Source organism: Pongo pygmaeus, chromosome 8 (assembly GCF_028885625.2).
Source record: "Pongo pygmaeus isolate AG05252 chromosome 8, NHGRI_mPonPyg2-v2.0_pri, whole genome shotgun sequence".
NCBI lineage: Eukaryota > Metazoa > Chordata > Mammalia > Primates > Hominidae > Pongo > Pongo pygmaeus.
In genome coordinates, this window is record NC_072381.2 from 55,044,596 (window position 1) to 55,070,568 (window position 25,973).

General features: G+C 39.6%; 1 pseudogene; it reads right to left on the minus strand.

The window, feature by feature from the left end:
* Nucleotides 1–739: 739 nt before the first annotated feature.
* On the minus strand, nt 740–3,828 carry LOC129045033 (ATP-binding cassette sub-family B member 10, mitochondrial-like; annotated as a pseudogene).
* Nucleotides 3,829–25,973: the final 22,145 nt, after the last annotated feature.

The following is a 25,973-nucleotide window of genomic DNA, read 5'->3' on the forward strand; positions in this document are numbered from 1 at the left end:
ACATTAACAGCACTGAATGCAAAATATGGCAAATTCAATGGTTGTCAGCATGGCTTTAGGAATTTTAAGACTACAAATAAAACTATAACCATAAATAAAAGGGCTTATTAATATCTTTTCAGGAGAGTGATACATTCTGAAGGTTTCTTGTTATTCTGTTGAATAGCAAGGACTTCCAAACTTAAATGTCTTAAGGCTGAAAATTAGTTATATTCCTCAGATTTTAGCCTTATTAATGAAATTCCAAAAGTATCATAAGATTCAATTTGTCTTGAAATTATAAATTTGTAACAGATATTTTTTCAAAATACATGCCTTCAAACAACTTATATGCAAAAATCATTCATTGTTAATAATACCTAGCAGTTCATCCCTTGCTTCCCAGAAGTACTCATGCAAACATGTGAATTTAAAAAATAGGTTTTCCTGTTCAAAAAATAAGCTTCTGCCCTTTTAAAAACTTGTCAGGCTTTCATGTGCCAAAATGTTGAAAACTGCACATATTCAAACACAGTTCCCATAGGAACACAGATTCTTCAACTCTCACTCCTTTGAAGACACAGGAGACGGGCAATATAAATGTTCTCTTCTTTCCAGCTGATGTTAAATAGTTAGGTTTGCTTCATGAGATTATTGGAATAAAGGGTTAAGTTTTCATTTTCCATTACTCTATCTAGTAAAATTAGACTTAAAGTAGGTAGAATATTACCAGAAGAATTACACAGTGATTGGTAAACTGGCCTAAAATAATCAGGCTTTTTATTTATACTTCCCTTTTTTAAGCTGTCATTTGACAATAGCTTCCATCTTTAACAGCAGGCAAAAGAAAATGAGGTGCCATGCTATATTAATTAAAATATTCCACAATAAAAGAAAACACAAAACCTGAAAATAACTTCAGTGCTATAGACATTTAAAAAGTTACAATTATTAAAACTCTGAATAAAAAGATCTTGAGAACAGGTACATTTCAAAGCAATATTTTACACACTTCAGAAAAAAACAGGTATTTTTCAAATAACTTGATATATGATTTACATATTTCATACAGTCTCTGAGGTTTTTTTTTTCTGCGACACTGTTTTGCATTAAAGTCTCTCATGTTGTTTACCAGATGGGTTCCTGACTCACTGTCCCAATCTTGGATCTCAGCCACACTGGGTTTAGCTGACCAATGTCATGGCCATCAAGACTGATAGTTCCATCAAGACTGATAGTTCCAGAAGCAGGGTTGTACAACCTCAGCAGGAGCGAAAGCACTGTTGATTTGCCAGAACCACTTGGGCCAACCAGTGCCATGATAGATCCTGACGGAATGGAAAGGCTGAAATCCTGAAATATGGGTGCCTCTGGGCGAGGGGGATCGCCAAAATGCACGTTCTTAAACTTCAAAGCACCCTGGAAGCTCTTCTCATTTAAGATAACCCTCCCCCCTCGTTAAAAGGCAGGTTGGGCTCTTTCTGCAGGGGCTCCCAGAGGCGCCCCCTGGCACCCAGTCCTTTCATCACCTCCGAGCAGAAAGACCTCGGAACTCCAATGCTTATTCCAACCCAGAAAGCATACATTAGGAAGGAAGAGAGTTCACCCATGGTCGTGTGGGCACTGCCCATCAAGCAGCCCCCCTTTTTACAGGACAGAAAGCACAATCAGGTTTCCGGACAGTCTAGTTGCTCCAAAGAAGCCAGCCCGAGCGAATGCCTCTTTCTTTGCTAACTGCATCACATGGTCCACTTTGCTGGCATATTTCTCTATTTCAGTCATTTCTTTCCCAAAAGCTCGAACAGTTCTTACATTTCCAATACGTTCCTCAGCTAGCTGAGTGGCTTGTGCCAGAGTATCCTGGGTGACTTTCGTCAGTTTCAGCAGATATCGTCCATAAATTACATCAATGATTGACACTGGAGGCACCAAGCTCAAAACAAAGGGGGCCTGATTAGGTGAGACAAAAAACATCATATTGATGCCTACAGAAGCCCGGGCCCCGGCCCTGAGCCCATCTGAGAGGTTTTCAGTCACTGAGAGCCCCAGGAGTGCAGTGTCTGATGAGAGGTGGTTAATCAATTCCCCTGCGCCAGCCTTGTCAAAGAAAGCAACTTCCTGCCCCAGAATGGAGGCGAATAATGAAGTTCTCAGCCTCTCCACAACGCGCTGACCTGAAGTTTGCATGACGTAGACACGAATGGCATTGACGGCAGCACCACACAGAAACACGCCTCTGAGGTCAAGGCAGAGGCGGGTCAGGTTATCGCTGTAGTCCACAGTGGGGTTGGTAAAGATGGCATCGATGATCTTCCCTAGGAAGAAAGGGGCAGACATGGAGGGAACAGTGGACATCGCGAGAAATCCAACCGCAGCTGCCAGCCTCCGGCACTCGGGTACGCCAGCCCCAGGAGTTTCCGGGCTTCCGAGAGTCGGGGCGCCGCGGGTCGTAGCCGCCCGTCGTTCCCCGAGGCGCCGCCGGCCCGCGCCGCCAGGCCTCGTCCCCCGCCCAGGCAGTGGCGGTGGGAGCGCCCTGGGAACCCGGTGCGCGGGAGCCGAAGAGCGCCCGGCCAGGCAAGAGCCCCCGCACCTGCAGCAGCCAGGGGCCCGAGCCCACAGCCCCAGGAGCCGCGCGAGGCCCGCGCTCCCCCGCGAGCCGCCCAGACCCCCGCCCCGGCAGCAGCTCCTCCAGCGGCGCGCGGCTCCAACGCCCCAGAGCAGCGCCGGCCCCAGGCCCCGTGGCCGCGCCGGCCTCAGGGCAGTGAACGGCTAGATGGATGTGGGGCGCGGTTGGCCGGGCCCGCATGCAGGCTACCGGCCGGATCCGCCCTGGCTCTGCGGGGCCCGAGGCGCCGATACATCTTAAAGAACTAGAAAAGCAAGAGTAAACCAGACCCAAAATAAGTATAGAAGAAAGGAAAGAATAAAGATAAGAGCAGAAATTAATGAAATTGAAATGAAAAAATACCAAATATGAACAAAATGAAAAGTTCGTTTTTTAAAAAAGATAAACCAAACCACTAACGTTTAGCCACACACACACACCAAACAAAACAAAACAACAACAAAAAAAAACTAAATCAGAGATGAAAATGGGGACATTATCATTGATACTGTAGAAGTTCTAAGGATCATTAGAGGCTAGTATGAGCAACTATAGACCAATAAATTAGAAAATCGAATAAATGGATACTTTCCTAGACACATACAACCTAGCAAGAATGAACCATGAAGAAATCCAAAACCTGAAAAGACCAGTAAGTAGTGAGATGGAAACAAAAAGTTTCCCAGGAAAGGCCGGGCGCGGTGGCTCACGCCTGTAATCCCAGCACTTTGGGAGGCTGAGGCAGGCAGATCACAAGGTCAGGAGATGGAGACCATCCTGGCTAACATGGTCAAACCCCGTCTCTACTGAAAAATACAAAACAAAACAAAACAAAACAAGTTAGCCGGGCGTGATGGCGGGCGCCTCTAGTCCCAGCTACTCAGGAGGCTGAGGCAGGAGAATGGCCTGAACCTGGGAGGCGGAGCTTGCAGTGAGCCCAGAGATCGCACCACTGCACTCCAGCCTGGGCGACAGAGCGAGACTGCGTCTCAAAAAATACAAAAAAAGTTTCCCGGGAAAGAAAAGCCCAAGACCCGACGGCTTTACTCCTGAATTTTACCAAATATTTTTAAAAGAACTAATACCAATCCTACTCAAACTACTGTGAAAAATAAAGAAGGGAATATTTCCAAACTCATTCTACAAGGACAGTATTACTCTGATACCAAAACCAAAGACACATAAATAAAAAACAACAGGCCAATATCCCTGGTGAACACTGACGCAAAAATGTTCAGCAACATGCTAGCAAACTGCATTCAACAACACATTAAAAAAATCATTCATCATGACCAAGTGGGATTTATCCCAGGGATGCAAGGATAGTTAAACATATGCAAATTATTATCATCATCTCACATCAAATCACATCATATCAATGGAATGAAGGACAAAAACTGTATGATAATTTCAATTGATGCTAAAAAATCATTTGATAAAATTCAACACCCCTACATGATCAAAGCCTTCAGAAAACTGTATAGAAGGAACATACCTCAACATAATGAAAGCATATAGAACACACCCTCAGTTAGTTTCATACTAAATGGGGGGAAACTGAAAGCTTTTCCTCTAAGACCTGGAACAAGAAAAGGATGCCCACTTTCATCACTGCTATTCAACATAGTACTAGAAGTCCTAAGCAAGTCCTAGTAAGAGCAGTCAAAAGAAAGAAATAAGGGGACAGGCAAATTGGAAATAAAGTAATCAAATTATCCTTGTTTGCAAAAATAAGCAAAGACATTACCAAAAACCATAATAAGCCACCATAACCTATGAACACATACAAAATTTAAAAATATATATTAGCAAATCAATTCTAGTAATATATAATATATAATGATTAACTGTGGTTTACTGTGACAATAACAAGTTATTTTAACATCCAAAAAATAAGCAATGTATTTGAACTGATTAATAGCATTAAAAAGACAGTTCCATATAGTGATCTGAATGGATGTAGAAAATTCTACTGACAAAATTATGTAAGTATTCTTGATAAAACCTCAGAGTAGACAAAGAATAGAGGCAAACCTTTTTTTATATTAGAGAGGAACATCTACATAATCATACATCAAATGTCATACTTAATGACTATATATTGAATGTGTTCTTCCTAACATTGGGAACAAGGCAAGTATGTATGCCCCTGTAACTTTTATTTAACGTTGTACTGAGGTTTGAGCCAGTAATAAAAAGCAACAAAAAAGAATGAAATACAAAATTTGGAAAAAAAAAAGCCATAGAAATCTTTATGCACAGGCAACACAATCACTTATGTATAAAATCATAAGAAATTTATAAAACAAGACATAAGACCAATATGTGAAAATAAATTATATTTCTTTTAAAATTGTACTTGCTAACATTAAAACATAATAAAATGTATACAATAATACTACCCTGAAAACTAATAAGCATTTCTGAAAAAAATTATATACGACCTAAACCCATGTTCATAAATTAGAAGACTCAATCATGTTAAGATGCCAATTTTCAATTTGGTTATTAGATTAAATTTCAATCAAAATCCCATCTGCTATTTGGAAAAAGCTGATAGGTTGTTTTTAAAAATTTATATAGAAATGCACAAGACTTATAATAGAAAGATAAAAATCATAATGAAGCATGAATTTGAAGAAATTATTATTCCTGGTTGAATACTTATCAAAAGCTATCCTGAACAAGACAAAGCAACATTGGTGTAATGGAAAATGAATACACTAATAGAGAAGAATAGAAATGTACAAATACATATTTGATCATTCAGTTTAAACAAAAGCACCAAGGCAATTCAAATTGGAAAGAAAAATCTTTCTAATAAATGATGGAACCACTTCCTAAGTCAAAAAAAAAAAAAAAAACCTTAAGCCCTACATCATAACGCATACATTAATTTCAGGTATATAATAGATTTAGGTGTATAGTCTAAAGCTATAAAGATTCTGATATAAAGCATAGGAGAAAATCTGCCGCATCTTCAAGAAAAGAATATTTCTTAGGACATAGAGAACAAAAATTTACATTCACAAGGTTTCTTTACAAATGAAAAAGAAATAATTATAAATATTAAGAAAATAAAAGAGCAAGCTACAGACTAGAATAAGATATTCAAAAATATATACCTGAAAAAGAGCTTGACTACATAAAGAAATCCTACACAGCAATAAGAAAAAGATATCCTAATGTCTAACTTGAAAAGATGCTTCAAAAAAAAGATACACAAATGGCCAAGATGCACATGAAAATACACCTAACATCTTTAATTGTGTGTAAATACAAATTGAAACCATACAGAGTTACTAATTGTGGAATGCAAAAAAATGACAACACTAAATGTGGGTGAACGTATGGTGAACAACTCAACCTCTCATAATTTGCTGACGGAAGACTACAATAAAATACACACTTTTGAAAACTAACCCAGTTTCTTACAAAGTTAAACATAAAAATATTTCATCATTTATCAATTACACTCCTAGGCCTTTACACAAGATCAATTGAATGGCCACAAAAAGACTTTTACATACCTGTTTATAGCAATATTACTGAAAGTAGTAGAAACTTTGAAAAAAATCAAATATTCATCCAAAAAAACCCAGACTTTTTTAAAAAGTGTATATCTACACAATGAAATACTACTTAGCAATGAAAACAGTGAACTACACAATAGAACTTTATAATGAAAATAAAGAGATACCAATACACACAACATGAAAGGATCTCAAGAATATATATTAAACAACAATAGTGAGACACAAAATATACGAAGTCCAAGAACAGACAAAAGTAATAAATGGATATAGACTTCAGAAAGTGCGTTGCCTGTTGGAGCTGGGAAATGACTGAAAGTAGACAAAGGGAACTTTCCAGCAAGTAGAAATATTGTATATCCTCATTTAGGTTTTGGCTACATGAATTTATATATATATTTGTCATTGAATTATATATCTAAAATCTATGCATTTATATACAATTTCCCTCAATACATAATACATAAAAAAACTAAAATTGAAAACTCAGTACTAGATTGAATGATCAAGAAAATCATAACATTTAAGGTATAGGTCATGCCGGCATCAGAGATCTAGAAGTAGCGGAATTGATGTCATCAGAGTTAAGGCATTTTGAAATACCATGAAACTTGACAACCATATCATGAAAAACCATCCTGCTTTCTATTTCTTATGTCCTGACAGTAACTTCTTTGGTTGTATTAATCAAGGATTTGATTCTACATGTTAATTTCATATTATTAGAGAATATTGCCAATTTTGCTTCTCATTCACATTCCCATTTAGAACTTCACTATTTTTTCACAGTAGTAAAGTACAATGCTTCGTATAAAATAGGCATTATGACTAATTTTCCATAACTCCATAATGTCAGGAAAAGACTAATTTAAATGCATGTTTGAATGTAGATTGCCATGGTTGTAATGGCTAGTGGGAAAGTAGACATTTTACAGATATTTTAAGGTAGACTAAACAAAATTTCTTTGCTTAGATATGACTATTCTCTTAGGAGCTGAAAAGCCAATGAAATTTGAAGTTGTACCTGTTCTTTGGTTTCATTCCATGGTTACTAGGAGCTACTTAGAAAAGCATGTTAAAACTCACCTGTACAGAAGATAAAGTCTGTCAACATCTATTAGCTATTGTCTTTATCAAATTTCACCGTAGCATTTTCCAAAATTTAGACTATAAACTTTCAAAACAGTATTAAAAAATTTAAATAAGGCACGGCGCGGTGTCTCACGCCTGTAATCCCCGCATTTTGGGAGGCCGAGGTGGGCAGATCATGAGGTCAAGAGATCGAGACCATCCTGGCTAACACGGTGAAACCCCGTCTCTACTAAAAATACAAAAAAATTAGACGTGGTGGCGGGTTCCTGTAGTGTCAGCTACTCGGGAGGCTGAGGTGGGAGAATGACGTGAACCCCGGAGGCGGAGCTTGTAGTGAGCCGAGATTTTGCCACTGCACTCCAGCCTGGGTGACAGAGCGAGATTCCGTCTCAAAATAAATAAATAAATAAAAAACTAGAAAGAATGAATCAGACAGACCAGGCGCGGTGGCTCATGCCTGTAATCCCAGCACTTTTGGGAGGCCGAGGAGGGCGGATCACGAGGTCAGGAGACGGTCACCATCCTGGCTAACACGGTGAAACATTGTCTCTACTAAATATACCAAAAAAATTAACCTGGGACTTGTAGTCCCAGCTACTGGGGAGGCTGAGGCAGAAGAATGGCATGAACCCGGGAGGCGGAGCTGGCAGTGAGCCAAGATCGCGCCACTGCACTCCAGCCTGGGCGACAGAGTGAGACTCCTCAGGAAAAAAAAAAAAAATTCAAATGAGTATGTTTGAAAAATAGTAACAGAGATGCTTCAATTTAATTACCATCAATTGGTATATGCAATGAGATTGCTATTTAATACATTCATTCCCATTTCCAGGTAAAATAAAATAGTTAACATCTTAGAGAATAGAAAAAAATCAAATGCGACTTAAAAGTGCAGAATTTTCATTTTAACCATCATATGTTAAGTCTAGAGACTAAACTCCTATTTTTTAAACAAACGTTGAAAACATGTCTATTAACAGTATAAATTTGAGGGTTAGATTTCACATATATTTTAAAAGTGAAAATAAGTAATTGAAATATTTCAGTTTATTAAAAATGAATTTAATTTCTAGTGTGATTGGATGAGGGAGTACTTGCTTATTTTTGCCTCTCTTGGTTGAAACGTTCAGTATCTTTTAAAAATCAAAACAATGGAACTCATGGAAATAGAGAATGGAAAGTTAGTTACTAGAGGCCAGGAAGGGTAGTTTGGGGAGGGGGAAGAGGAGAGGAAGTGGAAATGGTTAATGGGTACCAAAAAAAAAAAAAAAAAAAAACTAGAAAGAATGAATAAGACAGGCCAGTCGCAGCGGCTCACTGCTGTAATCCCAGCACTTTGGGAGGCCCAGGCGGGTGGATCACGAGGTCAGGAGATTGAGACCATCCTGGCTAACAGTGAAACTCCGTCTCTACTAAAAATACAAAAATAAATTAGCTGGGTGTGGTGGCGGGCCCCTGTAGTCCCAGCTACTGGGGAGATCGAGGCAGGAGAATGGTGTGAACCCAGGAGGCGGAGCTTGCAATGAGCCGAGATGGCGCCACTGCACTCCAGCCTGGGTGACAGAGTAAGACTCCGTCTCAAAAAAAACAAAAACAAAAAGAATGAATAAGACCTATTATAGTATTTGATAGCTCAGCAGGGGGACTGGAGTTCAGTTGTATATTTTAAAATAACTAAGAGTTTAATTGGATTGTTTGTAACACAAAGGGTAAATGCTTGAGGGGATGTAGACCCAATTTTCCACGATGTGATTATTACCTATTCCATGCTTGTGCCAAAATATCTCATATATCCCATAAATATATATACCTATTATGTACCCACGGAAAATAAAAATACAAAATGAAGAAATTTTCAGTATCTTTATTTGTTCTGAAAAAGCTAAAATGTATTGTTCTGATTACAGAACTATTCATACCATAACTGTTTATAGAATAATTTAATTGGCTATAGCACCTCTTTTTTTCCCACTTGCTCATAGAACATTGGTGCCAGTTCTCCGCTCAAACCATGAAGGGTTGGAAAGCCACAGAGTTAAGTGCATGAATAAACCTTCTAGGCCATACGCGGTGCTTCACACCTGCAATCCCAGCACCTTGGGAGGCCGAGGCAGGCGGATCACAAAGTCAGGAGATGGAGACCATCCTGGCTAACACAGGGAAACCCAGTCTCTACTAAAAATACAAAAATTAGCCGGGCTTGGTGGCGGGCGCCTGTAGTCCCAGCAACTCGGGAGGCTGAGGCAGGAGAATGGCGTGGACCGGGGAGGAGGTGCCTGCAGTGAGCTGAGGTCGCGCCACTGCACTTCATCCTGGGCGACAGAGTGAGACTTCGTCTCAAAAAATAATAAATAAATAAATAAATAAATAAATAAATGAATAAACTTTCCAACAGCAGAGATTTCAGGAAAAAAAAATAACCATAATAAAACTGGAAGACTTAAGGAAAGCTATTTATGTTACTCTGAGGAATACAAATCAATAAAAGTTCATGGCTGAAAGGTTCTCATTGGCTGGAACATACTGGTAGCACAGTAATTTCAAAACCCAATGTAGGGTTTGCCAACCACACCACATTTTCTGATTGTATCCAATAAAACGTTATGACCTAAAAACGGTTATCTCTAGTGTAAATTTCTTGAATGACTTTATTTTTTATTCTAACAGGACTAAGCTGATATCAGGACATTTTAAATAAGGTTTCAAAGAACTGTAAAATGCTTTTAAGTTAAATATTTCAAAGTCAACTTCATAAATGTTGTTGTTGGAAAGCACATTCATCATTCAGAGGTGTGAAGAATAATACAGACAATAATTTGATTACCTTTCTAGAAGTTTGTTAAATTTTCCATTTTGAGAACGCCAACCAATCCTCTGTTAATTCTTTAGCCGTATCTAAACCAATGAAAGCTGTTGTAAATCTCTCCATGCTGCAATGCCAGTGTAAAGTCTTCTTGTGTCTTGGTATAAGGGCAGGGTAATCACCTTTCTAAGATGTACCTTAATTTTCCATGCTGATTTAAAAAATTACCTTTCTCTAAGTGCTGCTGATCAATTTATCTGCCACCTCAACTATGATATTTTAAATGAAAAAAGAAATAAAATTCTTCCAGTATAAAGTCTCATCCACATCAAGCATTATACCCCCAGATGAGAAAGAGAAACTCCAAAAGAATAACTTGAAAAGTTAGAGACTGAGTATCAAAGTTCTTAAAGACACCTTTTAGTTTAATATCAACTTATTATTTCTATAATTTTAAAAAAATCCATTAATTTACCATTCGATACATTGCTCAGTCCATGAAAACACTTGTACTTACCATTCTGATGGTATACAAGGGTGAAAACTGTTAATGAAAAGTTGCATACATAGATGAATAATACTAATAAACTACCACTCTAGAATGTAAACTACACAACGGCAGAGGCTTCAGTTGTTTGGTTCAGTGCTGTTGTTCTGAAGCCTAGAATGGTGCTTGTCCTAGAGTAGGCACTCAGCAAATGTTTCACAATGAAAAGATCTGAAGTGAAGCTCTCCAAGTTCTACATTATCTCATAAAAGTATAGGCACGGCCCACATAACAATGTTTGGCTAACGACGGTTCACATATACCACAGTGGGTCCCTTAAAGTTATAATGGAGCTGAAAAATTCCTATTGCTTGTTGAGGTCCTAGCTGCAGTATCATTACAGCTCAAACATTATTCACATGTTTATGGTGAGGCTGATGTAAATAAACCTAAAAAGAGAAGACGAACTCCCAAGAAAATACACAGTGATGGGTGCAGCTTTTGCAGATCTCAACAAGCTCCTTAAAAAGTTTTAAAACATGGACACCAACACCAAAAGATTTTCCTTAATAGAGAGAAATGTTCATGATGCATTATTTGCTTATGAGCAAATCTATAAGAAGAGAAAAAAATAAGTAAACCACCATGGACATATTTCTAAAAAAGTGACACCTGGGATCTTCAGGAAGTATTTTTAAAGAAGGTCCTGTTATCATAGGAGATGAAAGCTCCGTACATGTCATTGGCCCTGATGACGTTTCAATGGAATAAGATGTGGAAATGAAAGACGGTGATATTGATGATCCTGACCGTGTGTACGCCTAGGCTAATGTGTGTGTTTGAGTCCTAGTTTTTAACAAAATAATATAAAAATATAAACAAAAAATAATTTTTTATAATTAGAAAAAAGCTTTTAAAGTAAGAATATAAAGAAAGGAAAATTAAAACAATCAATGTTTGTAAAGTAAAAATATCACAGTGAGCCAAAGTTAATTTTTTACATAAGAAAGAAAACATTTTCTAAATTTAGTGTAGCCTAAGTGTACAGTGTTTATAAAGTCTACAGTAGTGTACAGTAATGTCTTTGGTCTTCACATTCACTCACTACTTACTGACTCACCTAGAGCAACTTCCAGTCCTGAAAGCTCCGCTTATGGTAAGTTCCCTATGTGGGTGTATTTTTTCTTTACCTTTTGGATTTTATTTTTACTGTATTTTTCCATGTTTAGGTCTGTTTACATACACAAATACCTATCATTGTGCTACAATTGCCTACAGTATTCAGTACCTCTGGGGCACTGGCTGTATCTCATCTCTAAATGAGATGTGTTTAAAACATTTTTTCTGCCAGAAACAATATTTACCTCCATGTACTTGTCAGGTGTCAGCTCAGACCTCACCTGATTGCTCAAGCCTTGATTATAGGTCCTTTTATGTCCATTTGTAATGCCTTCCATATTCTTTATCCTCATATCACATCTTGTTTGTAAATTCACTTATGAATATCCTGCAGAAGGCTCAACTCCAAAAGGGCAGTTATGTGTCTAGCTTCTATTTCCTGGACTCAATATTTCTTCAATGTATAAAAAATTACTATTCATCATCCCATGAAATTGTTAATAGTTAATAAGGATAGAGCCCCAAACACAAATAAATACCAGGAAATGAAAAAAAAAAAAAACAATTTTTTTCTTGTATAGATCAATGGTGGAATCTAAAATACAACAATCACATTTTTTTCTATATATCTACAGACATATCTAACAAATGAAGGTTGAAAAGTCACAAAGGAAAAGCACTGGCATTCGTGTGAGGTTAGACTTTTTAAAATAGACCTTTGAACAAAAAGGAAGAGGATCAAATTCTATAAAATACAGATGAGAATCTTTGAAGCACTTCATGAAAATATGACATACTGTAATCTAGAGACAACCCTAAAACTTTGAAATACAGTAGAATAGGGAAGATCAGACTTCTTTTCAACTAGTATAGGAAACATGTCTTTTATTACATATAGGTGTTGCAGAGGGCAGCATTAAATCCCTTTAGTGGATTTATCAACCTTGATATTATTAACAGTTTGAACCAGAAAACTCTTTGTTGTGACAACCAGAAATGACTCCAGACATTAGCAAATGTCACCTGAGTCACCTGAGGGGTAAAATAGCCCCAGGTTTTTCTATAGGCTTCAAGCGGATTTGGCAAAAAGCATGGATGTCAGAGATATAGTGATGGTTTTATTGTAAATTTAATGATACTAATTATCATCAATTAATGATATTATCATTAGTTATCAAAGGTTAAGCATCACTAACCTTTGAAGGTGAGAGAGTCATCGTATCTCAATCAAACACTAGTGTTGTAACTTTCTTTTTTTTTTTTTTAAGACACATTCTTGCTCTGTCACCAGGTTGGAGTGCAGTGGCATGATCTTGGCTCACTGCAACCTCCACCTCCCAGGTTCAAGCCATTCTCCTGCCTCAGCCTCCCAAGTAGCTGGGATTACAGGCGTCTACCACCAGGTCCAACTAATTTTTGTATTTTTAGTAGAGACGGGGTTTCACCATGTTGACCAGGATGGTCTCAATCTCCTGACCTCGTGATCCACCCGCCTTGGCCTCCCAAAGTGCTGGGATTACAGGCATGAGCCACCACTCCCGGCCTGTAGTGTTGTAACTTTCAAACAATTATTGATCCAAAAAACCTCCATTGAAAGATACAAGTAATTAGCATTTAAAAGATTATAATTAAGTGCCAGTTTCATATACTGGAAGGGAGAATAAAGAAATCTCAATGCCTGACTCATCTTTGCCTCTACTCTGTGAGACAGCAAGCAACATCCTTTACAATTTTTTCCCTCACTTTTCTCATCTTCACACTGATGGTATGAATTATTTCTTAGTCCCATAACAGCTCTAATATTCCATGATCATATGACATCATTTTGTGTATATCAGAGTTAGTAAAATAAAAATAACCACTCTCTTCTGATACAGGCATCATAATGTACCACAGCTGATACTAAGCATAAAAAGATTTGTATAGATTATGTAGTTTTGGGAGGTTTCCCTCGATCAAAATCTCAATAGCCATTTGAAGGTACCTGAAGTTCTATTAGAAACTCATATTTCTTTGAGTTAAAGCAACTCTTTTCAATCTGTGTTCTATGGATACTCAGGAGTATACATTAAAGGGCAATAAGCCGGCAAGGCTCTAAACCTCCAATAATTCAAACAGAATACACAAGCTTTAATGATGTTATTTACTGAGGTGTGGCCAAAAATCCTCTGAATATAGAATTTGGCTAGATATAAAAAAACACTGCAAGGTGTAAAATGTATTTTTAAATGTTCACAGAGCTGTTAAACCATGTGTGGCTTATAGGCAATGGATGCAAATTCACTCATTTGTCTTTCCAAGGCAGCCTTCTGAGGAAGGACAGTGCCTCTATAGAGCAGTATCTGGGATAAACAAGCCTGGAAAGTCAGACACCAAGCCCTGGTAATTCTGAGTGTAGAAATATATGTCATGTCATCATACTAAAACGGCAGGTAGCAGTGTACGAAAATTGCATGGTTTTGAAACAGCCATGTATGTATGTATGTGGAAACCCAGCAGAAGCAAATGCATTCTTTACTACATCAAAAAAAGAGCCATAGGTTTGCAGCACACAGGTAGAAGGAAGGAGTTGCAGAGCTACTAGGATAAGCTAAAGGGGCTGACCACCTCCTTTCAATAAGCCAAAACTAATTTTTCCATGGCAGTTGTAGATCTGCCCTCTCACCTCTAAAAATAGTTCACATTTAAGCATTCTGGGATTCAAGATAATAAATAAAATGCCAGCAATCTATATTATTAAGTTGTAGAATTAACCATACTGCATGCAATATATTTTCAGGAATATCTGATTTTTTTAAAGTTACTCATTATACAAAGCTAAAGTTGTCCTAACTTGTAAATTATTGCATAACAATTGACTTTCAAGTCCATAGAACTCCTAATGAATCGATCATCAGAATGTCCCTGGTTCAGAAGCAAGATGATGCTATTCAGAATCTATTGGAAAGCTTTGCTACTATGGTTTAAGAGATTAATTCAAATACTGTATTTCCCAAATATAGTTAACAACAGATATACCTCACGAAAGAAGCTGAATCACTTTAAAACATCATCTTTTCTACCCTCTTCTTTCTTCCCTTCTACGTTCTCTTTCTCCTCCATTTCCACTTTCTGGTCTTCTAACTCTTATAGGCCCACCTCCCCCCAGAAAACCATCCTTTAGTCTGGAGCCCATCCCAGGCCTATTCCCATAGGTATGTCTCTCCCACTGCATTTACTACAACTCTCCCTCACTACTATAGGTTTCTGTGGACAGGATTAAGCCCACTTACATTTTAAATTCCTAGTTTCTACTACTAGTTTTTGGTATGCAAGAGCATCCAAGAAATATTATTTCAATCAATAATTAAATAAATAAACTGTTGGCCAGGTTTATCCAATATAGGAACTGAGAAACACACTACAGCCTTGTGCTTTCTTCCTAATAAAATAGAGCAAGTTATATTTTTAAGGTGAGAATAAGGGACAAACTTGACATTCAAATGAAAACTGGCATTCAAATGAAAACTGGCATTCAAATACGTGGTCTGGAATTAGTTCCAATTAATAATTATGATTTGTATATGAAAAGTTTGGGACTGAAAAGAAGCAGCCCATTCCATCACTGTGAACTGATTTCATCACTTTCCAAAGAACAGAAAATTACATGACATGATTACATAATAACAGCCAAGGGCCACATCAATACCTCACTATTAAAAGTATTTTGCTCGACTAGAATGATGTTTTCCAAAGTGATGGAGAGTACAGCATTCGAGGCTGTATTTTCTACTATAAGACTATAAAGAATATTCATCAAAAATTAGATTTATGGTCACTATAAGATATGTATTTTGAAAATAAAATGAGTTAAAATTTCCTGTCAAAATAAGTCTTACTTTAGAAACTAATCTCAGAGATCATTTAACCAGGAGATGTAATTTCTGATTATACAACGAAGAAGGATAAGGAAAGTTTTGTTTTATTATTCTATTTCTAAATAATCCTGTATCTCTTTCCTGTAATATTTACTAAATATATATTTTAACCAGGGATGAGGTTTCTCATTATTCTTTTGATATTAATTACTTCTTATTCTTAGGTTAGAAATTTGGAACCAAAGTAGTAATATTACATCAAATCTTATGGAAAAAGAACATTTCTCCCCTCTAAATCAGAAATGTAACACTCAGCAGCTGAGAGGAAGCAAACCATGCCTAATTCTATGTCGTTGCTCTTTGACAGTATTTGTTTTTCAATCAAATTCTATGATGTACTTACAGTAAAGGCCATAATTTTTCTAATCTGTGTGTATATAAATATATATACACATATGCATAATTATAATAAAGGTACATATACAAACCTATTTAATGGCCATCCTTAAAGGAGTCTTTCAAAACTCACTACATCTAGTAATTATTACTAATCATCAATGATATTTTCACACCCATTTCAGTTGCACAAAATTATAATAAAGCATACATTCTCTCTTTGAACTTAATCTTCACTCCAACAATTTTTTCTCATTAACATTATCCATTTTCCCAAAACCTCTTCAATTCCCATAAACATTGAGAACTGTTATCTCACCCTAGAGTAACTTCAACATTTTCTATAGAGGATTTGAGATGAGATTGGCCGATCTGATGAAAGGAAATGGGAGAATGCTTGAAGGAGAAATAACCATTGACAATACTTGCAGAGGTATCCAAGTAGGTAGAAATTATGCTGAGTTCCTCCTTCCTTTTGTCTTCAGTAAAGAGCCATTCAAAGGCCAATGATGGAGAAGCCTACTCATACTACTACTTACTTCTCTCGGTGAACTTGCACTTCACAAAAGATCTAGGTGCCTAAAGCTGCTTAGCTTATTATAAAGGTATACTTGATCATCAACTTCAGTTTACATGCTTACATCAATTCTAAGGAAATACTAAGTTACTAAGCCATGACAAATAAAAGAACGAAAATTTCAGTAAAACTCTTATGTACAACTCAAAATTGTTACACTGGGAGAATCAGGTTAAACTAGCATTTAATATGTTACTATGATGGTATATTAGTTGCTGTTTTTTTCTTCAACATAAAGCATGCAATTTAGGATTATATGTTAATTGAAAAGTTGTAAAATGAATTTGACTGTATATTAGAACCTGGTGTGTTTGTCTGATTTAGTAGGTCATATGGGCATGCCAGAGGATAAACTAGGTGACATGTCAAGTGTCTTACAGCCACATAGGTACTTTTCAGGTCATGTAGAGGGAGCCCCACAACACCCTCTGCAAAAAAGAGTTTCCCACATGGTCATTTAATTTGGGTAGATTTCACTATATGCCTTTCTGCCAAAAGGAAAGATAATGGGATAGGGATGATGTAAATGATGATGGTTAAAGCCCCAGTTAAAATATTAACTATGATCCAATTTTAAGCGTGATCTAATAATCCCCTATGAGGTACCTGCTATTATCTCCATAAACAAAATAAATCTAGGTGCCTAAACAAATAAACAAACTCAAGTCACAAAACATATTTTTCCTTAAATAGTAAAAAGAATATAATGCATGTTTCAATTAAATAACTATCTTTGTTTCTAGCTTCTATAATATGCTTCTCCTTGCTCAGATCTCCCCCCTTGCTGCAGATAATGCTTGAAAGGTAACTCTTGGTTCAGTACTCAATCCTCTAAATGTTAATCCGACTGGGCCGGTGCACCTAAATAATTAATAAATGTCCTCTTAAACCCCGTGAGTCTGTCTAATTCCTTAAAAATCTCGCTACAGGATTGCAGGTGTGAGCCAGTGCGCCTGGCCCAATTTATTAATCAGAGAGGAATAGATTGGCCTGGCATGGTGGCTCATGCTTGTGATCCAGGGACTTTGGATGGCAGAGCACTGGGGATCATTTGAGCCTAGGAGATCCAGACAGGCCTGGGCAACATGGTGAAACTCGGTCTCTTTTTTTTTTTTTTTTTTGAGGCGGAGTTTCACTCTGTTGCCCAGGCTGGAGTGCAGTGGCGCGGTCTCGCTCGGCTCCCTGTCCGCCTCTTGGGTTTGGGTGGTTCCCCTGCCTCAGCCTCCCAAGTGTCTGAGATTGCAGGTGGCAGGTGTGAGCTGCCATGCCCGGCTAATTTTCTTTTCTCTCTCTCTCTTTTTTTTTTTTTTTTGGTACACACAGGGTTTTCTCCCTGTTGGTCAGGCTGGTCTCAAACTCAGGATTTGAGTTTATCTGCCCGCCTCAGCTTCCAGGGGTGCTGGGATTGCAGGCATGAGCCAGTGCACAAGACACAGTTGATTAATCAGAAAGGAATAGATCAGCCTGGCACGGTGGTTCATGCTTGTGATCCCAGGACGTTGGACGGCCAAGCGCGGTGGATCACTTGAGCCTAGGAGTTCCACAGGCAACATGGTGAAACACGGTCACTTTTTGTTTGTTTTGACACGGAGGTTCCCTCTTGTTGCCCAGGCTGGAGTGCAGTGGTGAGGTCTTGGCTCAACGGGCCTCCATCTCCCGGGTTTGGGTGGTTTTCCTGCCACAGCCTCCTGAGTGGCTGGGATTGCACGCGTGAGCCACCATGCCCAGCTCATTTTGTTTTTTGTTTTTGTTGTTGGAGATGGGGTTTCTCCATGTTCATAAGGCTGGTCTCAAACTCCCGAGCTGAGGTTATCCGCCCGCCTCGGCGTCTGGAGGTGCTGGGATTGCAGGTGTGAGCCAGCGCGAAAGGCCCAATTTATTAATCACAAAGGAATAGCATGGGGGATCGCTTGAGCCTAGGAGTTCCAGACAGGCCGGGGCAACATGGTGAAACCTGGTCTCTCTTTTTTTGTGTGTTTTTTGTTTTGAGACAGTTTCGCTCTTGTTGCCCGGCTGGAGTGCAATGGCGTGGTGTCCGCTCCCGGTGGCCTCCGCCTCTTGGTCTTGGGTTTGGGTAGTTCTCCTGCCTCAGCCTCCTGAGCGGCTGGGATTGCAGGCCTGAGCCACCATGCCCGGCTCATTTTTTTTTGGTACAGACGGGGTTTCTCCATGTCAGGCTGGTCTCAAACTCCTGACCTCAGGTTATCCACCCGCCTCAGACTCCCGGGGTGCTAGGATTGCAGGCGTGAGCCACCAGGGTGCTGGGATTGCAGATGTGAGCCACTGCGCCCAGCCCAATTGTTTAATCAGAAAGGAATAGATGGGCCTGGCATGGCGGCTCACACTCGTGATCCCAGGACTTTGGATGGGGGAGCGCTGGGGATCGCTTGAGCCTAGGAGTTCCAGACGGGCCTGGGCAACATGGTGAAACCCGGGTCTTGCTTTTTTGTTTTGTTTTTGTTTGTTTGTTTGTTTTTTTGAGGTGGAGTTTCACTCTTGTTGCCCAGACTGGAGTGCAGTGGTGTGGTCTCAGCTCCCCGCGGCCTCCGCCTCCCGGGTTTGGGTGGCTCTCCTGCCTCAGCCTACCAAGTGGCTCAGATTGCAGGCATGAGCCACCATACCTGGCTAATTTTGTACTTTTTTTTTTTTTTTTTTTTGGTACAGACGGGGTTTCTCCCTTTGACAGGGTAGTCTCAAACTCCCAACCTCAGGTTACCCGCCCGCCTCGGCCTCCCAGGGTGCTGGGATTGCAGGCATGAGCCACCGTGCCCAGTTTTTTTTTTCTTTTTTGGTAGAGACAGTTTTCTCCATGTTGGTCAGGCTGGTCTCAAACTCCCAACCTCAGGTTATCCACCCGCCTCCGCCTCCCAGGGTGCTGGGATTGCAGGAGTGAGTCACCACACCAGGCCCAGTTTATTAATCACAAAGTAACAGATCGGCCTGGCGTGGCGGCTCATGCTTGTGATCCCAGGACTTCGGATGGCCGAGCGCGGCGGATCGCTTGAGCCTAGGAGTTCCAGGCCGGCCTGGGCAACATGGTGAAACCCAGTCTCCCTACCTCTTTTTTTTTTTTTTTTTTTTTTTCTGAGAGGGAGTTTCGCTCTTGTTGCCCAGGCTGGAGTGCAGTGGCAGGATCTCGGCCCCCCGCAGCCTCGACCACCGGGTTTGGGTGGTTCTCCTGCCTCAGCCTCCCAAGTGGCTGGGATTGCAGGCCTGAGCCACCAGGCCCGGCTACTTTTGTATTTTGTTTGCTTTTTTTTGTTTTTTTTGGTAGAGATGGGATTTCTCCACGTTGGTCAGGCTGGCCTCAATCTGACCTCAGGTTCTCAGGTTATCTGCCTGCCTCGGCCTCCCGGGGTGCTAGGATCGCAGGTGTGAGCCACTGTGCCTGGCCAAATTTTTAATCAGACAGGAATAGATCGGCCTGCGTCATGGCTCACGCTTGTGATCCCAGGACTTTGGACGGCTGAGCGCTGTGAATCGCTTGAGCCTAGGCGATCCAGACCAGCCTGGGCAACATGGTGAAACCTGTTTTTTGTTTTTTGTTTTTTTTTTTGAGGCAGAGTTTCCCTCTTGTTGCCCAGGCTGGAGTGCAGTGGTGCAGTCTCAGCTTGCCCGGCCTCCGCCTCCCGGGTTTGGGTGGTTCTGCTTCAGCCTCCTGAGTGGCTGGGATTGCAGGCGTGAGCCACCATGCCCCGCTATTTTTTATTTATTTATTTAGGTAGAGACGGGGTTTCTCCATGTTGGCCGGGCTAGTCTCCAGCTCCTCACCTCGGGTGATCCACGGCCTCGGCCTCCCGGTGTTTTGGGATTGCAGGTGTGAGTCACTGCGCCTGGCAGGAAACCCAGTCTCTTAACAGAAAAACAAAACCCACAAAGATTAGCTGGGCCTGGTGGGCCCTGTGGGTAATCCCGGCTACTCTGAAGGCTGATACAGGAGGATTGCTTGAGCCCAGGGTGGAGGTGGCAGTGAGCCATGATGGCGCTGCTGCAGTCCAGACTGAGCCACAAAGCGGGACTCTTGTCTCAGGAAAAGGGAAAGGAAAAAAGAAAGAAAAAGGAAGTATATAAAATTGCTGAAACAAAGAACAGCTTGACAGCATATTATTGAGAGAAATAGAGGCAAAGGTTAGCAGACGCCAATGTTCACTTAGTGGAACTGCAGGTGTCCCCAGACAGGAGGCTGCTACTTTTCCAACAGAAATCTATTATTGACCAAAAAAAAAAAAAAAAGTTGGTTTGTTACAATATACAAATAGCTAAACTTTATATAGCCAGGACCCTCTTGTAGCACTGCTCTAAGCCTTTTCCTACTCTGAAATAGCTACTATTGTTACCTCCATTGCAGAGAAAACAGATGCCAGAGGTTGTTGTGGAAGGACCAGGGAAATTGACTATGAAATTGACTTGTTGTAAGTTTCGGACTTAAAGGTTCTTCCTGCTCTGCTCCTTACATTGCAACATTTTAGTTAACATACCTCTTAAAATACTGGTCCTTTCTGTATTTGGAGGGACTCCTCTTGCAGTGTGAAGTTTTTTTTTACACTAAGCATTTGGTCAGAAGATCATCTGCATTTTACGTCAGTTTAAATTTAGACATTGTTCAATTAGGAATGTAAATATGAGCAAACAGTTATCTGATTGAAATAGATAACCTAGAAAAAAAATCACTTATGAGAAAGTCAAGAAAATGTGAACTCTGGATTTGTGGCTATTTTCAGAATATTAATTTTTTTGGTATTTAATGGCATTGTGAATATATTTGTTTTTAAAAAATTCCTTGTCTTCTACAGATACATACAAGGTAATTAAAAAATGATATGATGTATAGGTTTTACTTCAAAATAATTAAGAAAAAGAAGGAATGTATATAAATGAAGTAGGAATATAAATGAAACAAAACTGGCTGTGGCCAGGTATGGTGGCTCACGCCTGTAATCCCAGCACTTTGGGAGACCGAGGCAGGCGGATCACCTGAGGTCAGGAGTTCAAGACCAGCCTGACCAACGTGGTGAAACACCATCTCTACTAAAAATACAACAGTTAGCTGGATGTGGTGCCGGGTGCCTGTAATCCCAGCTACTTGGGAGGCTGAGGCAGGAGACTCTCTTGAACCTGGGAGGCAGAACAAAACAAAAAAAGAGGAGCAGGCTGTTGCCTTCTCAGATTTTGCACAGGGTTGCAACATCTGCTCCTCTGATGAAAGAAATATTTAAAGATGCTGTGGAAACTAGGTTAGGCGAAACTTGAAGTTTTACCTTTCCTCGCTGTTAAATTTGTAAATATATTCCCTGTGCTTTTTTGTAAATGCAAAATGTCAGCATAAATGTGGAATAAAAATGGGCTGGTTAGCCTGTTGCTTCAGGTTCTCTAAAATGAAGGAAATAAAATAGAAACATAAAATGGTGTGTTCAGGGATGAAGTTTTTTTTGTTTTTTGTTTTTTGTTTTTTGCCTTCAAGCAAAAGCTAAAAAAGAACTGCCTTGCTTTTTGTTATTTTTTTAAAAATCAAGTTGCCTTTTGTTAATGATTGTTAGAATCAGTAGCTTATAGGTTTTTCCTGGCATTCTTTGCTGGAGTATTCTGCAAACCTTTTACAAAACAATGTCAATGTTGCTCAGAAGCACTTGGAATTTGGGATTTCTCTATGATGAGAGAAAAGAAAGCTGAAAGGGGCTTTCTCCTTTGCTCTAGCTTGGACTTCATCTGTTACCTTTCCAGCTCCTCAGGGTATTTCACAGCTTGAGGCATTAACTTAGAATTGGGTGAGTGGCTCCTTTTTGATGAGAGGGCAATTGTGGAGGAAGTTAGAGGCTGGGGAGCTAAGCTTAGGTTTTGCTGTCAGTCTAGTTAAGTTAGAACCTCAGTTCCATCATTTACTTGCTGTGACACCTGGAGTGTTATTGAACCTCTTTGAACCTTAGCTTCCTGTTTTGTATGATGCAGATGGCACAGGGTCAGCTTTGTGAGGAATGTAGGTGGTAAACATAAAATGAGTGGCACATAATAAACACTCACAAATGTTAGTTTGGGTCTCTAAGACCACCATTTTTTTCTACTTAATTAAAATTGATTTTATTTTATTTAATTAATTTTTTTATTATACTTTAAGTTCTGGGATACATGTGCGGAACGTGCGGGTCTGTTACCTAGGTATACACACGCCATGGTGATTTGCTGCACCCATCAACCCGTCATCTACATTAGGTATTTCTCCTAATGCTATCCCTCCTGTAGCCCCCAACCCTCTGACAGGCGCCAGTGTGTGATGTTCCTCTCCCTGTGTCCATGTGTTCTCATTGTTCAGCTCTCACTTATGAGTGAGAACATGCGGTGTTTGGTTTTCTGTTCCTGTGTTAGTTTGCTGAGAATGATGGTTTCCAGCTTCATCCATGTCTCTGCAAAGGACATGAACTCATCCTTTTTTATGGTTCCATAGTATTCCATGGTGTATATGTGCTGGATTTTCTTTATGCAGTCTATTATTGATGGGCATTTGGATTGGTTCCAAGTCTTTGCTGTTGTGAACAGTGCTGCAATAAACATACGTGTGCATGTGTCTTTATAGTAGAATGATTTATAATCCTTTGGGTACATACCCAGTAATGGGATTGCTGGGTCAAACGGTATTTCTGGTTCTAGATCCTTGAGGAATCACCACACTGTCTACCACAATGGTTGAACTAATTTACACTCCTACCAACAGTGTAAAAGCATTCCTATTTCTCCACATCCTCTCCAGCATCTGTTGTTTCCTGACTCTTTTTTTTTTTTTTTTTTTTTTTGAGATGGAGTCTTGCTCTGTTGCCCAGGCTAGAATGCAATGGCATGATCTGGGCTAACTGCAGCCTCCGCTTCCCAGATTAAAGTGATTCTCCTGCCTCAGCCTCCCAAATAGCTGGGATTACAAGTGCCCACCACCGCACCTGGCTAATTTTTGTATTTTTAGTAGAGACAGGGTTTCACCTTCTTGGCCAGACTTGTCTCGAACTCCTGACCTCGTGATCCACACAGGTCGGCCTCCCAAAGTGCTGGGATTACAGGCGTGAGCCACCGTGTCTGGCCAAGACCACCATTTTGAATGTCACATGTAATGAGCCAGAGAAAATGATGTTCACTGGAACTCTCCTGAGAAAATGAAAGGTGTCTCTGAAGGACAGGATTTTTATGAGTGTAGAGTGGTACTATGCTCTCCCTTTTCCTTTGCCCCAAGGAATTAGGGTATATTCTATATCGATTTCATTTGGGTGATACAAGAGATTCTGTTGGTTGTTCAGAGATGTTGAGAGATCAACCGGGAGACTGTGGGTGTATGTGAGCTCTCTGAGGTAACCCCTCTCCGTGTGTCACCCCTGGTCTTCAGGAAGCCTCTCCAATTCATGAAATGTGCTATTTTAGTGGTGTCTTTCTTTTGGAAACTGGTGAAGGGACTGAGGGTGCTGCAGAATTAAAGACAACCAAGGGCCAGGCATAGCGGCTCATGCCTGTAATCTGAGCACTTTGGGAGGCCAAGGTGGGAGGATTATTTGAGGCCTGGAGTTCAAGACCAGCCTGAGCAACATAGCAAGACTTTGTTTCTAAAAAATTAAAGTAAAAATAAAAAAAGCTGAATGTAGATACATGCATCTGTGGTCCCAGCTACTTAGGAAGCTGAGGTGGGAGGACTGCTTGATCCCAGGAGTTTGAGTTCATAGTGAGCTGTGATCACCTCACTGCACCCCAGCCTGGGCAACAGAGTGTGACCTTGCTGGTCAATAAAAACAAATAAAGAAGACAGAGATTCAGTGGCAATAGAAGCAGGAGGAAATGAATCTTTAAGCTTGCAGATGTTGTGGGAAGACTGTTAACGTCAATGGAATTGGGAGTCAGGAGAAGTTTAACCAAATCTCTGAGTGGCAAGAGTCAGGAGAGGTTTAACTGAATATAGGTTAGTTTTTCTCTTTTAAGGTTGTGCATACTTGAGATTAATGTTTCTATTTACATCTTTTTTCAGATACTGGTGCAAAACTGACTTAGCCAAATCACTCCAAATCTTTGAGTCTGACTCTTTTGCCTCCCAGATAGGTTAACTAATCCTTTGGCCTGTCAGCATTTTTATTACCCTGTAAAATGTTTACTAGCTTTCTCCACAAATCCTGGCACCTTACTCAGAAGTAACAGAGCTGGTAGCAAGGATGGGACACGGTTTGATGAAATCTACAGTTAATGCATGAAATGTTCTTGTTTGCCCAGAATATAATTTTTTTCCATTCTAACCCATTTTCCCCCTGGATCTTGGGCTTGTGCTTATCTACATGTCTGCATTATTCTGCATTTTACACTATAAAGTTTTTTCTCTTTAAAGACACAGGCTGTAAGTCAAAAGCTAGAATTGGAATACAAAGCTTGAACATAGACTATCCAGGATCAGAGCTAGAGAACAGATTTCAGGTGGAACCAACCAGTAAAGGAAATATCATAATAAATATACATAGATTGCCAAATTCTTTCTTTCCTCTTCGGCTTAACTATATGCAGCCTGCATTGCTTAATGACGGGAGTATGTTCAGAGAAATGCCTCGTTAGGCAATTTCATCATTGTCTGGGCATGATAGAATGTGCTTACACAAACCTAGATGATGTAGCCTACTACACACCCAGGCTACATGTTAGAGCCTATTATTGCTCCTAGGCTGCAAGCCTGTATAGCATATTACTGTCCTGAATGCTGTAGGCAAGCAATTAAAACATGATGGTAAGTATTTGTGTATCTAAACATAGAAAAGGTGCAGTAAAAGTATGGTATCATAATCCTATGTGATCACTGTCATGTATGTGGTCCATCTTTGACCAAAATGTTGTCGTGTGATATATGACTGTATATTCAACAACCTGTAAATTTTGTTGATATTAGCAACTTTATTATGGTAATTATTAGAAAGAGAATTAGCTTTGTGCTAAGCCATGCATTAGATGTCCAAACACAGACTACGCATGTAACAAGTCAAAGCGTCCCTTAAAAGATTGTAGAAAAATAGTTTTATTATAAATAACAATATAACTCATGCATTTGTAGTTACAGCTGGTAATAAGGATATAACTAATACTGGGCACAGGATGATAAACTATGCCTTGGCAATTTCAGAAAAAAGTGGCTGGAATGTTAATTGGAATGATCCCTTTCACTAAGATACCATGAGTCCTGCAAATGCTACCGAATGCCAAAGCTATTAGCCAGAGAAGATTATATTGAGGAAAAGAAAATGAATACTTTTGAATATCCATGAAGTTCCAGATACTTAAATATATATAGACTCCTTAAATACTCCTAATCTTGTGATATAAGTATTACTATTTTCACAGATGAAGACTTTGAGGGTAAGAGAGGTTAAGGATTTGTCTCATCTCAAATGGCAAGTGAATGCAAATGATGGATCTAAAATTCAAACCACATCGTTTAGCTCCTAAATGTATTCTCTTTCCATTAGTCAGACCTCTGTAGGGTTAATGAATTTGATTCAGAAGATGTTTTGCTTCAACACCAATATA